Here is a 16810-nt window from a genome sequence, read left to right on the forward strand (position 1 = left end):
CCCCCCCCCCCCCCGTCCACCTCCCCTCTGATAACCATCCCTACTCTCTAACTCCATTCATGATGTTGTAAGATTTCAGTATTTCTTATGGCTGAGTAAAATTCTGTGTGTCTGTGTATCATATCTTTTTTTCTTCTCAAGTCTAGAGTTAGGGTTAGGGTGAAGGTTATGTGCCTATAGAGACCTGTCCACAGGGTTAGGGTTAAGGACTAGAGGTTAGGGTTAGTGCACTATTGTTTGTGTTAGCGTAATATAGTTTAAGATAAATTCTTTACTTTATCTTACTGTATGTTTACTAAGGGGTTCTCTTAGTATTTTTTCCTTGTATTTCCTTAAATTTATTCTTTAATGACTTGGCCTAGTTGCTATACCATTGAATTTCTCCCTTATTAACCAAAAGAACTATGTGATAGTCAATATAAAATATGTATTTCTCTATTACATAGTAAGTGAATACAGTTATTTTTCCAGCAGAAGTATTCTAATGTGTTTGTTCTTTTTTATTTTATCCCAAATAAGATAAGCCTTTTAGACTATATTCTCATTCTCACTTTCTCTCAGCACTTTGCAAATGTGATGTGTGAAGCATGGTTTGTTCTCCATCATCCTGAGACAGTTTAGTGTACTTAATTATTTACTACTATAATTTTTCTTAAAATACATTTCTTTCCCTTAAAGAATCCTGATTTAAGGGAATACTCTTACAGATTAGCTTCAATTATATTGTTCACCATTGTTTTATCTTCTTCTCTACCTCAAGATCTCTGGTTTAACTCATATATAATTTGGTTATTTTTTGTTACTGTTGTTGTTTTTTGTTTTATTTTGTTTTTATCAAGAATTTACCTAGATGAACCAGCTTGAGTACTCTCTGGATCCTTCCAGATCTGTGAATATCTTTTGTTCTAATGAATGATATATGTATGTATCGAATGTGCATAGTTTTCACTCAGTAGTCTGTAATTGTGCCAAACTGTTTCAGGCTGCCAGATTTTCATGTAAGATTTAACAATCATTATCTAATCATTTTTTCTTTACAGCAAATCTGTGTTGCTTTTATACATAGACATACATATAATGTATACACAAATACACACACGCGAGTGCGCGCGCGCCCCAGAATTATGCCAGAAAATGCTGAGGCATATGTATTTATCAATGTTTCCTGAATTTTTATAAGTCATTTTAATCTATAAAATCAGTTTTTTAACAGAGTTCTTCAAAAAGAAGTTTTATTTTATACTGTTTTCTATTTGTGTCTTCTTTTTCACATGGAAGTTTCTGAATCTATATTTAAGTCTTACTTTTCCAGTATGATTTAAATATAATTGCATTTTTGTTTTTTGACTTGAACTACTTCTCATTATTGATCTTTCAAACATAAACTTTGATTTCAGCAAGGATCTTCCATTTCTAAAACTTATCTATTTTATGTTTCGGTTTGAAAATCATGGTTTTAGAACCATAATACCATATTATGTGTTTAATTGAAATATACTTAGGTATTATTAGTAAGTGATACTTGGAGTATACAATGTAATAAATTGCAGAAGTGTTTGACTTGCAAATTTTTTTATACCTGTCTTAAAATGTAAAGACATTTTAATTGTCCTAGTTAAAAACTACTTTTTGACATTTCAGAGGGACCTAAAGTAAAGAGTAAACAAACTCCATCCACTGAACCAAAGTAAAAAGAAAGTGTAAACTTAGAGGAAATTTAGGAAGAATGTAACTGGCACTCTCACAATGAAAGGAGAAAAGATCAAAATTATTTATGGTAATCAAAACACATTGTCTCCAGAGGTGTCAAGAAAATTCTTTAGAAGATATTTTCTGTAATATATTTTGAATAATTCTAAAATAAGCATCACTCCTGGGTTAGTAATCAGACATAACAGTAAAATAAAATGAAGAAACATAGATGAAAAATAAAAACTGGCTCTATTTTTAAAGATATATTATGCATAAGAAAATGTTGGGTGCAAACAATATTCAAAACTTGAATTTGTTATATTAGAGTGAGGATATGTTAGTGTTGCTCTTTTTCATAATAATGAACTCCACGGAATTAGACGAGTCACTAAGACCATGTGTAGAAAGAGAAAAATAAGGAGGAAAATTTAAATGTTTATATTCTTCACACTTTAACAATTGGATAAAACAAAAACATAGTTGGACTTTAACACAATGAAGCAGAACTGAACCAAGACTAGATTAAGCAAGCAGAACTCTAGTACCTTGGCAATACCTCTTACATAATTATGATATAAGAATGAAAACAATGTGTGGGATCATTAAAATCAGGTAACATTTTGTCAGGGTTTCCTTCCCTAAAGGGAACCTCAGGGGATGATCTAAGAAAAATTGGCAGGTATATTTTATGTCACATAGATAAGACCATAATATGAATAATGTATGGAGCATTTAAATCTGGTGTGCATGTATTATATCACCTCAGGAAAACCAATATCTATTGTTTGTCCAAGGCATTTTAATCTCAGTGTTACAGTTAGTTGCATGTCAGTATTGTGTCTCTAGCTCTATCCTTTAGTATCACTGCCTAGAAGGATTCTGAAAGATTTGGTAACCAGGGTAGAGTGGCTGAGAATGAAACAGTGGTTAGAGACTGTCACTCACTTGCTTCTAGAAGATACAGACATATAAACCGTTACTCCAGATGCAAATACTTAAAAGTGGATCATTGTTTTTTATGCCTTCAAAAAAGGAGTGTATTTCTACTTCAGAGATGTTAAAATATGAATCCAGGAAACATGGAGTCTACCATTACCCAAGTTCAAACCTTGTTTTGACAATGACTTCCTCGTGTTTCTTGCCCTCTAATTTTATTCTCTCCAATTTCATTCAACACCCTGCTACCACTAGATTAATTCTGTCTAAAGTATATCTTTGATTATGTTAGTCCTGTTTATAAAAATCTTTAAGTCTCCCTATCAGTGTGCAAAATAAAATACAGAATTTGTAGAGTTTTTACTATATTTTTTATGATACTTAAGGAAGATTGGGTGAAGTTTGAATGAAATCCTTATTGATCAGTCATAAATAATGCCATGCATTCTGTGTTCCAATGAGATGGTATTTCTGGTGTAAACATATGCTGTGAGCATCCACACCATCAATATTTCACAAGATAACACTTCCTTTCATTCTCTACCTTTTAACCTTTCTTAGACATCTCCACAGTCTTCCCAATGTGTACTCTGCCTCTTCCTCATTCTAAGTGTCTCTTTTACAGCACTTAAAATTGCCTAGTTTGAGTTACTTGCAGCATATTTGTATCTTATCTCATCATTCATTTTTCTCTAAGTTTTTTGAGAGCAAGATCTATATCTAATTTTCTATTTTTTCCCACTCCAAGAGCCTGATTTGAGAGATACTTGACAAATATTTGTCAAATGCATGCTGTTGTTTAGTTCATAAACATTATGTTATTGGATTTGTTAGTTTGGCAACACAAAACATACCCAGTACCTAACATAATGCCTTTCATATATGAAATACCCCCCAATATTTGAATGAAGTAATTAATCAAAATATGAATATTGTTTTTGTTTTAAAGATTTTATTTATTTATTTGAAAGACAGAGATCACAAGTAGGCAAAGAAGCAGGCAGAGAGAGAGGAAGGGAAGCAGGCTCCCTGCTGAGCAGAGAGCCCAATGCAGGGCTCATTCTGGGGACCCTGGGATCATGACCTGAGCTGAAGGCAGAGGCTTTAACCCACTGAAGGCGCCCCTGGTTTTGTTTTCTTAAATACAGTTTCTTTTAGGTCATTTATTCACTGATATGCCCACCTCCTCATTTTCCAAGTGTGAAATCTTGTCAGGGAGAAGGGTAATTTGTTCCTTATGGGTAAGACAGTATCAAGTTAAACTTTGGGGATTTTTAACAGTTCTGTCTGGTCTGCAGTAGTGAGAAACTCCAGCAAACAAGTTAAGTCACCCCACAATCTCCTGTGGGCTATTAGTAGTCCTACTGAGTTTAGAGTCTATGAGCCCAATACCATTCTACAAAAGAATAGACAAAGTAGCCTATAAAAAGCCTGAGAACTTCCTTTAACTTTAAAGAGAAGATCTAGGACATGAGCATACTGTTTGGGTTTAGTTTAAGATTAAACAGTTTTAATGATAGGGTATCACTTATCAAGTAATTAAGACTACTTTTTTACACAAAAGCATAAGCAGCATTCCAAAAGATAGTAATTAATAATCTTTACAAATACAGAAAAATCCATATTCCTTACTCAAATTTGTGTTTTTTTTGTTATTCCTTAAAAGCTTATGCATTCTAGAATACTCAATAACATTTACATTATTTATAGATGATAACATTACAAAGCCGCAGCTTTGTAAAATTAATTTCCTATAAACCATTTTCTTCAGAAGATTATATTTTCCTATGTCCTGACTGTCATGAACTAATATCCTTGCCAAACTTTTTTGAATTACCTATGAAAGTTCATGGTAAAACTACAGTCTGCATTTCTCTTTCTCACACATTGATCACTTGGACAATTGTTAAGTCTAAACAAGCAAGAATAAAAATTTATAATATGATTTCTTTGGAAATTGAATAAGAATTCTTTTAAATAGAAAAAAAAGTTCATTAAATAGAAAAAATGAACCTCACTTTTTCATGTATCATAAACTGAGAGTAGTTATTTTTTCTAACTGGTGCAGATACAAGCACGAATGTTGCTTTTTTCAGAACTTCAGACTTTGTATAAATATGACTCCTATTTGTCATATTTCAGTTAGATAGCATAATGATATCAACTAGCAGTAAAAACACATTATATGTCATTAGTGCTCTACATTTTGCATGTAATATCTCACTTAGTATTCCACACAGATCTAAAAATATATTATTTCCCCATTTTACTTACAGGAAACTGAGGCACAGAGAGACATTGTAACTTGCCATGAGCTATATACCTACTAAATCAGAGCTGAGATTTCAACCCAGTTCTGTCTAATCTCACAGCATGGATTCTGTGTTGTTACAGAATATTGTGAATGTCTAATTCTCAGGTTTTATACCCTGACAATTGAAATTTCATCAAAAATCGAGATGATGTTAGAAATTTATATAAGAGAGGCAGCTTTGTTCTGAGGGCTAACAAAAATTTAAGGGAGTATGATTCAGTATCAGTGAATAGTTGTTTCAGTTCTCTCATTCATTCCTTCTCAGTCTGATTCTCTTATTGTCCTTTTTCCTGTGTAATGATAAGGATTAATATTTGAGTGTATGGGAAACTAGCTGATAGGACACTAAATGTGCAGTGCTTTAGAGCAATATAAAATGAATGTACCATAAAATCAATTACATGTAAAGTGTTTTTGGAAAGGTATTAATATTATGCAAAAATAACTTGGTGTTGCTCATAAAATTCTAATGAATATTAGAAACAATTTTGGTAAGTATTTCCTGTTCCTTTTTACTCTAAAACCTCACAAGAATATGTATTCCTATCTCAGGCCCTCTTCACCAGTTCAGCCATCAAGTCTTTGTTGCTAGTCTGTTTTGACTGTTTGGCATCTACTTCAACTTGTTTATGCCTATACTGTATTAGTTGTTAAATATTTTTTAATAACACTACTGGTCTTATGATTTCCCTTTGGAATTTTGAAATCAATATTGCATGGTAGATGAGTTGGTCCTGGTCCATCAAAAAAAACAGATGCCAAGATAGAACTACATTTGAATAAATTTTAATAAGAGAAAATGAAAAAAAAAATAAGAGAAAATGCCTATGAAAGAAAATAGGAGGGAGTTGAGATGACTGAGATAGTTACTTTTTTTTGCACTATGTCTAATGGCTAACCTAGTCATCCCAGCTGCCTCCCTTATAATCTAAAACAAACAAACAACAACAACAACAAACTTAAGAATAACATTTCTTTATATATTCATTGCTCTCCATTGTTAATTCTGTTATGAAATCTATTATGAGAAGTGGCTAGTTTGGGAAAAGTTTAAGCATATTTCTAGAAACTTACCCCCCCCAAATAATAGGAGATGAAATATCCAGTTACCCTCTAAAAATATTGACAGATTAATAGTTGCATCCTAAATAATAAAAATTATACTCATTCGTGGTTAATACACATTTATTTATTTATACTAATAATATCAATGGAAAAACCCTTAAAACTGGCCTTTTTGTTGTGATTTTTGACAGATGGAAGAAACAAGCAGCAATAAAAATAATCTGGGGCATTTGGCCATAATTTACTATTTACTTTTACCTAGTTCTGGCATCCAATAAACAATTGACAATGAGTTGAAATACAGAATTCTGTTTAAAATAAGTGTGGCTTTCTGGTAGTAATATTTGAAAATTATAAATGAATTTAAATTCCTTGGTCACATCAAACAATAACAATAAGCGAACACTTCAGAGCTAGCAGTTCTCCATGATCATTTGATTTGGTAAAGGAATAGTACTTTTTTCTTTTTTTCAAACTGAGATTAGAGGGTAAGTGAACCAGCAAAAGACAATTAAGTTGGAGCTACACTTGCTTTCTCAAGTACTCAGCAATATGAATGCAGGCATAATGCTGTTTTTATTCACCAGGCACACAAATAAATCAACTTTAATGTCAATAAAGTCAGTAATGATAGATCTCATCACTAAAATATAACTAAGCAATAATGACCAGGAAGAAAGTAAGTAGCTCACAGCAGCAAAAGCGATTTCTTTTTTGTCCTAGGTGAAGTCAAGGGTATCTGAAAAGACTGGCCTTTCCCCCTCTATTATTAACTGCAAATCATTCTTGTCATGTTAGAAAGCAGATTGTTTTTTTCAAGTGTTATACCCCATTATGTTTGGATCACATAACCTGACCTTATTCCAGGCAACTTAAATTCCATTTCCAATTAGCAAGAATGCTTAGAGTAGAGATGAAGTCTATCTGCCTATTAAGCCTTTCTTATTATATCAATTTGAGCAGAAATTTATATTCTTTATTCCTCCTGTGCTGATGTTACCTTGTGGCCAAAAGTCCCCCTTTATTTTCGTTGCTCTTCCTCACCCCCACTTCATCTGCCAAAAACTACAACCAGAAGGCTAATTTGAAGTTTTGAAACTTCTACTCTTAGCTGAAAATTTTGTCATATCACAGTGGAGGATCTGCAAGGTGGGGTCAAGGGGTCGTGTATGAAATTAAAACAAATTTAATGCAACAGTCACAGCTGGGGCTTAACTAAAACCACCACTTGAGGAAAGATGCTATAAATTATACAATTCACTCAGATTTTGTCTTAAAACAATGTGCTACCATTTTATGTATGGAATGTTTAACCCTTGGTCCTTGGCACTCACTGGCCATGTATCAGAATTGTTGGCTGGTATTCAACCAATGTCTGTGCAGATGATAACACGTTTAGTTCAGTTAGTCCACCCATCTGTCCTCTGCAGATGCCTGTCCTTTGGAAAGCTCTTATTGAAAGCAACACTGTTTCTCCTAACTTCATCTTTGCCATTGTAATCATGTGAAATGAGAAGGTACAATATTTCTATGCTTACCATATTATAAATAATCTTTAATTTGAAAAAAGTTATCAAAAATTTAGATCTCAAATACAAATGAACAGACTCTTTTTCCCACATCATGGTTCTAAACTGTCTGATTCTGCCTGTATGCGATCTGTACTCCACTAGAACAGAAAATAAATGGAATACTTAAAATAGCTTAAATTTACTATAACACAATTGAATCCTTTAAGCCCAAATATGACTTATAGTTTCTTCATTTTCTTTTCCTTTTTTTTTTTTTTTAAGATTTTATTTGTCAGATAGAGAGCACAAGCAGGGAGAGTGGCAGCCAGAGGGAGAAACAGTCTCCTCACTGAGCAAGGAGCCTGATGCAGGACTTGATCCCAGGACCCCAGGATCATGAACTGTCAAAAACAGACACTTAACAGATTGAGCCACCCAGGCAGCCCAGTTTCTTCATTTTCGATCTTGATTCATTCCTTAAATAATGAAGAAATTGCTCCTAAAAAACAAGGAATGATTTGCATGAAACTGAAAATAACTGACTATGTGAAGTTTAAATGCAGTCCTTGGTGTATAATGGTAAAATTTAACATTGGACAAATATAAATGTTCACCAAAATGAAACTGTTCTCAAATAATATTCAATAACAATTACTCATTTGCATGTGACAACTACAGATTCTATCTTTTATAAATATATTACCAAATAGTATTACAGGGGTCTCAATATGAGAGAATATGTTAATCCCAAGAGCCCCTTTCTTACATATTACCTTACCATATATTTTATTTCATTCATTTCAACTTTTATGTGGTTTGTATTAATGCAAATGAGTGGAATTTCTAAATTGCATTATGTTTGTGATGCTTCATCTTAAAGCTTATTATTTAAGCTACTGTGGTTAAAAAAAAAAAAAAAAAAGAATTCCAACACTGTTCCAAAGAAATATAGGTAGCTCTATACTACAGAGACCATAATTATATTTTTTCCAATAACAAATAAATTAGAAAGCCCATCATATCTTTCCAGATTACACTGCTTTAATATTTCTTATTGCACTTGGAAAAAATCAATACACAGATTACCTTATAATAGATATGAAAACATAATAAATTTAGGCATTAGGTGGTGAGATTCTTTTTTTTTTTATGTTCTATACAATTAATCTAGGAAAATGCCATATTCTCTACAAAAGATGGATTTAAGGAATTGCTCCCAGATTTTGGATTCTAGCATTGTAGAGTAAACTCTTAACACAGCAGTTCTCTGTAAAAAATCAAATTAAAACTCTGAAAAAAAAATACAAAATGAAACAATATGATGTCTTAGGAAATTAAGCGGATAGAAGACGGAACTGATACATGGTAAATTTCTCAAGTTATGGCTTTCTCCTGAGGGCAGACAACAGGGCATGATTCAGGGTACTAAAACTAAGGTAGGACACCCTACCCATCTCATAAAGAACAAAACAAAACAAAAACAACAGAGAACAGGGGCCAGGGCAACTGGAATAGCTAGAAGGGCAAGAAGGAGTGACCTGAAAAAATAGAGATCAAGTGAAGAACAACCCCAAATGCTTTGTATAAATTCTTCCTAACTTTCCTCCGGAGCTGCAAATCATGGAACATTGAAGAAGACTCAAATGAGCTTACTCTTAGGCCAAAATGACAAAGCTGATTTTTACACTACTGCCCATCACAGGACAGATAGAAATTGAACGTAAATTTAAGAAAGTAAATTGCCCTAAAATAAAAACCTCTACCCTCTTTGGAGGAACGTGAATCCAGTTTCCACAAATAAACATTCAAAATATAAATAATATAATTCAAAAGTACTTGGCATAAAATGAACCGAATAATGTGACTACTTTTTCATAGAAAAAGACAACTGATCAGGTTCAGACCATGACGCTGACAAATACTTTGAAGGAACTCTCATGACTTTTCTCAATGACCATATATATGTAATTGCTTATATTAGAAAACTTGTTAAGACCTAAAAATTACTTTAAAAAGGTAGATAAACAACAAACCCAAAGCTATAGGAAGAAAATAACAAAGAGCAGAAATTAATGTAATAGAAAACAACAACAAAGGAAATTAACCAGTTTTTTGAAAATGCCAACAAAATAGAGGATGATACAAAACAAGAAAGTGTCCAAACAAAAAATAATTAAAATCTCTCCAAGGTTATATGTTAATGAATTAATTATTTTTTTAATTTAAAGAAAATCTGAATTTAGATAGAATTAGTAGAGAACATCACATTGTTTCAGCTATATTATGTAATGATTGGATATATGTATATATTTTCAGTCATCACCACAAAAAATTTCACTTAACATCTACTATCAAATATAGTTACAAATAAGTTTTTCTTGTGATAAGAACTTTTAAGACTTGCTTTTTAACTTCAATATATGCAATACAGTATTATCTAGAATCACCATGCTATACATTATATCATCATCATGACTTATTTTATAACTGGAAGTTTGTAACTTTTGACTAACTTCACCCATTTTTCCCACTCCCTACCCACCTCTATTCTGGCAACTGTGAATCAATCTGTTCTTTGTGTCTATGAGCTTGGTTTTTGTTTTGTTTTGTTTTAAGATTGCGCTTATAAGTGGGATTATGTAAGTGAGATTTCTCTGGCTTATTTCACTTAGCAAATTGCCCACAAGGTCCTTCCATGTTGTTACACTGGCAAGATTTCATTCTCTTTTTTGTGGTTGATTAACATTCCTGTGTGTGTGCGTATGTGTGTGTGTACTACATTTTCCTTATCCATTAATCCATGGACTAGGTTGGTTCTATGTCTTGACTATTTAAATAATGTATCAAATATGGGGGTGCATACATCTTTTAGATTTAGTGTTTTTTTTTTTTTTTTGGATAAACACTGAGAAGTAGAATTGTTGAATCATACGGTAGTTGTATTTTTCATTTTTGAGGCACCTCTGCATGTTTTCTACAGTGGCTGAATCAACAGTACAAATGAGTTTCCTTTTCTCCACATCCTCACCAGTACTTACTATTTGTTATCTTTTTGATAATAGCTGTTTTAACAAATGTGAGGTGATAATTTCAGTGTGATTTTGATTTGCATTTCCTCCATGATTATTGATGCTGAGCACCTTTTCATATAAGCTTTAGCATTCTGTATGTCTTTTTTAGAAAAAAGTTTATCCAGATACTCTGCCAGTTTTTAAATCTGCTTGCTGGTTAGTTGGTTGGTTTTTTGTTTTTGAGTTGTATCTTTATATATTTTGGATATTTCTCCCTTATCAGACACAACAATTTGCAAGTGCTTTTTTCCCATTCAGTAGAATGCCTTTTCATTTTGTTGATGGTTTCCCTTGATAGACCAAAGCTTTTTAATTTGATGTAGTTCCACTTGTTTTTTATTGCTTTTGTTGCTTTTGCTTTTGGTGTCAAACCCAAACAATAACAGCCAAGACCAATGTCAAGGACTTTATGGCCCATGTTTCCTTCAAGGAGTTTTATGGTTTCAGTTGTATATGGTATAAGCATATACATATAAGATCATATACATATACGTATAAGATCCAATTTCGTTGTTTTGCCTGTGGCTATCCAGTTTTCCTGCTCTCATTTGTAGAGGAGCCTGTTGTTTTCCCATTGTATAATTTTGGCTCCTTTGTAGTAAATTCATTGATAATGTATATGTGGGTTTATTCTGGGCTCTATTCTGTTCTTTAATCTCTGTGTCTGTCTTTATACCAAAACCATACTCTTTAGATTCCTATAGCTTTGTAGTATGGTTTGAAATCAGGGGCATGAAGCCTCTAACACTATTCTTCTGCATCAAGACTGGATTGTCTATTTGGGGTTTTTTGTTTTGTTTTGTTTTGTTTTTGTGGTTACATGCAAATTTAGGATTGTTGGTTTATTTCTGTGAAAAAAGCCATTGCAGTTTTGATAGGGATTGCACTGAATTTATAGATTGCTTTGGGGGGGGTATGTACATTTTCATAATATTAGTTTTTTCAATCAATGATCATGGAATATCTTTATACTTTGTATCTTCAATTTTTTATCAGTGTCATAGTTTTCAGTGTATGTTATCTTTTAATGGTACAGAATGTCATTCTGTTTTCTAATGCATTGTAATGTTTCCTGTTAATAAGGAAATCCAAATCTTTTATACAGAATGTAATGATACACATAGGTTTGTACCTACCATCTTTATATATATTTAAAAGTATTATTTTTGCCTTTTTAAAATTATGGTTTGATCAAATTCTAATTGCTCTATTTCTTTTCTTTCTTTCTTTCTTTCTTTTTTTTTTTTTGAAGGCCCTTATTCTAATGTTCTTTGCTTTGGCTTGCATTACTCTCATTAATAAAGTGTATGTTCCTATATTATAATAGAAAAAGAATATCCCATTTTTTCCACTATTCCATGACTTCCACTAATTCCCTTTCAGGGGTAGAATTCAGTACATCCATCCATTCAATTCTCTCTTGACCTCTTTGGGACCAGGGAAATTGGTGAGTTTCAGTAGAGCCTCTGTCAACTTGGCTCACAGCTTCAAAGATCTCTACAGTCCAGCCTCTTCCCAGTATCTTCATCTTTCTGGTCTTTTCCCCTGTCCTTTCTGACACTTTATTACCCAGTGCAGAGGAGAAATGGCCCCATGTAATGCTCTAAGCTAGACTTAAAGACAGCATAAGATTTCACATTCCCACTGTGATGATAACCCTGAGAATCTGTTTGGAAATGGGAAGGAAAATGCCACATTTTTTTCTTTCTTCCCACAATTCAGTTATTTATTTGACTCTTTGGGTATATATATACACACATGTATGCACGCACACACATACACACATATAATTTGACTATATGTGATAAACCTATGTGTTTATATATATAATATATGATATATATCACATATATACATAAGATAAACCTATGTAGTGACTCAACTAAGATGGCTTATTTTTAAAGATTTTATTTATTTATTTATTTATTTGAGAGAGAGAACACAAGCAGAGGGGAAGGTCAGAGGGAGAGGGAGAAGCAGAACTCCCACTGAGTAGGGAGCATGACATGCGACTAGATCTCAGGACCCTGGGATCATGACCTGAGCCAAAGGCAGGTGCTTAACTGACTGAACCACCAGGCACTCCTCAACTAAGATGGCTTTTCATTGAAATTGAATATTAGCCACTTTGCATAAATTGACAAATTTAAGTGCCTATATATATTCAAGTTCATGTTATTCTATGGAATAGTTGGATGAACATTAGATATACCGTTTTCCACCATCATTAGCTACATATCAATCTATATTATTTGAGTGATATTATGCAATGCGATACATCTTCTCTTCAAACTCATTCTGGGTTTACTATATGAAATGCAATGTGCATTCATTTTGGCAGCCTAGAGGTAATTCTTAAAGCATAGTTTTTGTACCTAGGTATAATATTTTATTATTCATCTGAAACAATGGATCATTTTAAAATGAAGTTAAATTTTCCCATAAAAAATTTATGATTACATAAGATAGCCAAGTACTCTATATTTAAAATTAAAAAAGCCTCATTTTCTTACTTGAAATTGGTTGTCTATATATCATGCCTTTATATTTGGGGAAATCTGTTTTAATTGTATGAATTAAAATTGAATCCAAATTTCAATTGTTTGAGAATTTTTTTAAAAGCATCCCTTTCATTTTACTAAAAGGGAATGTAAGGAAGAAATGATAAAATTAAAGTTCTGATTCTCTTCAATATATAAAAGTAGAATAATCAGTATCTCTTTTCTGTAGTTCAGGAGATAGATAAAGAAATCTTATCCTTTATTTTATGTTTGAGTTAGTCCATATTTGAGAAGTCAATTTCTACCAAAAAAAAAAAAAAAAGCAAAAATGGCAATAGTTCGAATGTAATGAAAAACATTGTTTCTCAGAAATTTATTATATTTCACAATAGTTAAAATTTAAAGGAAGAAAAGCTATTCCTCATATTGTTTCCCAAAATTAATGTACATTTTTAAATTAAACTTTAATTTTTTAATTCATTATTAAGTAATTGTAGTGAGCAGTTATGAAGAAAAGCATAACATTTTTATTCTGTTCTTAAAGTATATTCATATTTTATTCTGTTCTTAAAGTCGATTTAGAGGACAGATACATAAATGCCTGGTATAGGACAATTAACTCTACTTGGGAGATTCAATGATGTCTCCACAGAGGAGACTTTTCATTTGGTGTTTAATGATACATGAGTTTTCCAGAAAGAATTTAGGAAAGATAATTAAAGAAAGCAATTACAAGAAGAATAAAGTGCATGTTTGAAGTCATAAAAAAAAAAAAAAAAGGATGTTCATGATGTTTTGAAAATGAGAAATTTAGTGTGACTAAAGCATAAAGGGTATGTAGTGAGGGCTACAACTTATATATAGCTATTCAGATAGATGCTAGGTGACGTCCTCTGAAGAAATGAGGAAAAGTTCTTCTCAAGCTACAAACACTTATAGATATTTAAAAAATAATTTAAAAAATACACAGCCGGTGGAAAAAAAGACAGTCTCTCAACAAATGGTGTTGGGAAAACTGGACAGCAACATGTAAAAGAATGAAACAATAACCTTCTTATACCATACACAAAAATAAATTGAAAATGGATAAAAGACTTAAATATGAGGTAGGAAACCATCAAAATCCTAGAGAACACAAGCAGCAACCTCTTTGACCTCAGCCATAGAACTTCTTACCAAAAGCAAAAAAATAGAACTTCATCAAAACAAAAAGCTTCTGCAGAGTGTGGGAAACAATCACAAAAGTAAAAGGCAACCTATAGAATGGGAAAAGATATTTGCAGATGACATATCTGATAAGGATTAGTAGCCAAAATCTATAAAGAACTTCTCAAACTCAATGCCCCCAAACAATAATCCAGTTAAAAAATGGACAGAAGACATAAATAGACATTTTTTTTTTTCCAAAAAAGACACAAAGATGGCTAACAGACACATGAAAAGTGCTTGTCATCACTGGTTATCAGGGAAATACAAATCAAAACTATAATGAGAGATCACCTCATACCTGTCAGAATGGATAAAATTAACAACACAGGGAATGACAGCAGTTGGCAAGGATGTGGAGAAAGAGGAACCCTCTTACACTGTTGTTGGGAAAGCAAACTGGTGCAGCCACTCTGGGAAGCAGTATGGATGAAGTTCCTTAAACAGTTAAAAATAGAACTACCTTATGATCCAGCAATTGTACTACTAGGTATTTACCCAAAGGATACAAAAATACTTATTTTAAGGGGCACACACACCCTGATGTCTATAGAAACACTATCATCAAAAGCCAAAATATGAAAACAGCCCACATGTCCATCCAGTGACAAATGAATGAAGAACATATGGCATGCATATAAATATAAATATATTTATATTTATATATATATAATGGAATATTACTCATCCATCAAAAGAATGAAATCTTGCCATTTGTAACAACATGGATAGAGCTAGAGCATATATGCTAAGTGAAGTAAGTCAGAGACAAATAACTATCTGATTTCACTCATATGTGGAATTTGAGAAAACAGATGAACATAGGGGGGAAAAAAAGCAAACCATAGAAGAGACTCTTAACTATAGAACTATAGAGAACAAACTGAAGATTACTAGAGGGGAGGTGGTTAAGGGGATGGGTATTAAGGAGAGCATTTGTTGTGATGAGCACTGAGTGTTACATGTAAGTGATGAATCACTAAATTCTATTCCTGAAACTAATATTACACTATATGTTAATGAACTGAAATTTAAATAAAAACATGAAAGAAAAAAAAATATATATATAGCCAAGTATGAAAACAAGAAACAGGAATGGTGAAGTATGGGGGAAGGAGGGATAGGATTAGGAAGACTGAAAGTCACAGAGAGTTGAGTAGAGACTGAACCTATAAGGTCATGATGTTACTCAAACTTGATATAACCTAGGAGCAAAGAGCTATTATATTAAAGGTGAAAGAGGATCCTTCCTTTTGCAATTGTGCCTTGTTTCAAACAAAGAGGTATTTTCCAGTTATTCCAAGCAAATAAATTAATTTAAAACTAGTTTAGAAATGGGAGAGATACACAGAATCCTGGAAGTACCAAATAAACACAATCATATAGGGGTGATAAAAATGCCTTAGACCATAGAAAACAGAGATTGCTTACAAAATAACCCCTCTGAAGATGAGTTTGAAGTCAAAAATTACAAACCACATAATGAAGAATAATATCATTAAGAAGACAGTTAGAAAAAAAATTCTCAGTCAAGAACTAAATATAATAAAATGGGAAGAGAAATTAAGTATATTTAATATCTGCAAGAAGAAACAGTAAGGCATAGAAACCAAAAGCCAATAAAAAAAAAAAAGAAGAAGAAGAAAAGGAAAATACTGAGAGGAAAAAAAAAAAACAAATCTTGCTATAAAAATAGTTACAAATATTTTAGGTACCTTAATGAAATTATATAAGTCAGGGACTACACATAGGGGAAGGATTAAACCATTGGTAGATAGCTTTAAAGGGGAATCACTCAGAGTGCAACACAGATAGGAAAACTGTAAAAGAATAGTGAAGAGACATGGTAAACAGATTGATGGGAATCCATCACACATTTATTCATTCAATAAATATTTATAGTCTATGTGCTAGCCTTCATTCAAAGTACTTGGGTACATCTGTGAACAAAATAGACTCCCATCCTTGGGAAATTTACATTCTAGCGAGATGTGAGAGTAGGGGCCAATTACAGTATTTGATAGGGAGTTCAAAAAAGGACTCTGAGGAATTTGAAAGAAAATACTGAAAGGACTAAGGGATTTAGTCAGATCTGTAGCTCTTAGACTTGTACTTCAGGCAGAAAGAAGATCTAGAGCAAATGCTCTATGTTCAGCATATATGGTATATTCAAAATAAGCGAGGTGGTAGGAATAGACAGATTGTGAAAAACAGGAATGGGAGATGGGGTCAGATAGTATATCCTGTAAGGAAATGTAAGAATTATACAGGAATTCAATTAAGTATAGAGGCATCTGTTGGTCTTGAAAAGCAAGGGAATGGGATTTGAGACCACATATACATTAAAAGATCATTCTAGTTGGTACGTTGGGAGTGGACCACTGAGGGAAGGCAAGTAGAAGTTTGGAGGCCTGTTATGAGGCTATTAAAGTAATTCAATTCCCAAGACAGGTAACAGTGAAAAGTGGGAGAGGTTATATTCAGAGATAATTAAAAATATTGCAGAATTAAGGA

Source organism: Mustela nigripes, chromosome 13 (genome assembly GCF_022355385.1).
Source record: "Mustela nigripes isolate SB6536 chromosome 13, MUSNIG.SB6536, whole genome shotgun sequence".
In the NCBI taxonomy this organism is placed as follows: domain Eukaryota; kingdom Metazoa; phylum Chordata; class Mammalia; order Carnivora; family Mustelidae; genus Mustela; species Mustela nigripes.